This window comes from Myotis brandtii, unplaced genomic scaffold (assembly GCF_000412655.1).
Source record: "Myotis brandtii unplaced genomic scaffold, ASM41265v1 scaffold303, whole genome shotgun sequence".
Classification (NCBI taxonomy): domain Eukaryota; kingdom Metazoa; phylum Chordata; class Mammalia; order Chiroptera; family Vespertilionidae; genus Myotis; species Myotis brandtii.
The window spans coordinates 611,072-612,534 of record NW_005361573.1 but is presented as its reverse complement, the minus strand read 5'-3'; positions in this window follow the sequence as shown (position 1 = coordinate 612,534).

Below are 1,463 nucleotides of genomic sequence, written 5' to 3'. Positions count from 1 at the left end.
GCCTGTCCCCCCGCCCCCCACTCCACTCTGAGGTCCTGGAGGGCAGGGTCTGAATCTTATTTATCTCGGCATCCTCGGGGTTTGGCCCTGTATCTGGTATACAGCAAGTGCTCCATAAATGTATCTTGACTGACTTGAATTAATGGTAATAATTTAGCCTTTTACTGCTTGCCCTGTGCCAGGTACTCTTTTACCTTTTCTGACGTGGAATTTCTCATTGCCTCTTGAGGATCACCCAAGGTGGGAGGTGCTATTATTCGCCCATTTTCCAGGTATGGAAACTGAGGCTCAGACGTGCCAAGGAAGAACGGGGGCTTGAAGATGGCAGGGCTGAGTAAGTGAGGAACTGAGTAACTGTCAGCGGACCCCCCTCTTATGGGGAGCCCTCCCCAGCGGCCCCAGCCCCTCTGGGGTCCCCTTCCCTTCTCGGGAAGAGTCATAGGTTTTGAAGCCTGTACATGTTCTGAGCTCAGCAGATGGCCTGCACGCCAGGAGCATGCAGGGAGCATCTGCCCCATGGCCAACTTCCCCTCAAGGCTCAGAGCAGGACCTGGAGGCGGCAGGGTAACCCCACCCCCACCCCCACCAAATGGGGACCAGCTGAGCCCTGCACCTCACTTGCTCCCAACATGAACCCTCAGACCCTATCTGGCCCAGACAGCCGGCTAGCTAATAACTTCCTCATGGCTCCGGTTTACTGACCCTCCCTGCCAACCTGAGTGGAGCTAGGTGCTCAGATAAACCCAGAGACCCCCTTCGGTGGCCCCAGGTCACCCCCTGAGAACCCCATCCTGACCCAGTGGAGGGCCCAGGACCCTGACACTGGGTGGGGCTAGAGGCTCCAAGATAGAAAAGCCATAGGATCGCATCTGAGGCTCTCGGGGAACTGAGATGGGGAGACAGAGGCCCAGAGAAGGCGAGGGGCAGGCCCAAAGGCACACAGCAAGTTCCCAGGCTGGAGAAGGAAGTCAGGTTTCCAACACCTTGACCGCAGGTCCCCTTGAGTGCCTGGGCCAGACGCCCCGCTTCATTACACGAGTGATGCACTGACCTCATGGTGACCGGGGGGATTCGGAGATGAGGTAGGAATGGCGCCAGGCCGTGGAGTGGCTTTTCCAAGGAAGCCGGGCCTCTCAGTGAAAGTGCCATTCATTGAGGCTGACTCTGGACAAAGTGGCTCAGATGGCAAAAACAAAAGATAATTCCAGGGCAGAGGAAGAGGCAACACTGCTCAGGGCTCATTGTTAGGGAGCTGGTCAGTGCTTTCCTCACAGGCCCTCCTCGGAGCCCCTCGGGCCGGCGCTGCCGTTGTCTGCTTTCAGAGGAGGAAACAGAGGCTCAGAGACGCACAGTGATTTGCCCCAGGACACACAGACGACACACAGACGATAGTGTCAGAGCTGGGGTTTGAACCTTCTTCTGTGTGACCCAAGTGTTCTATCTATCTATCTATCATCTATCTA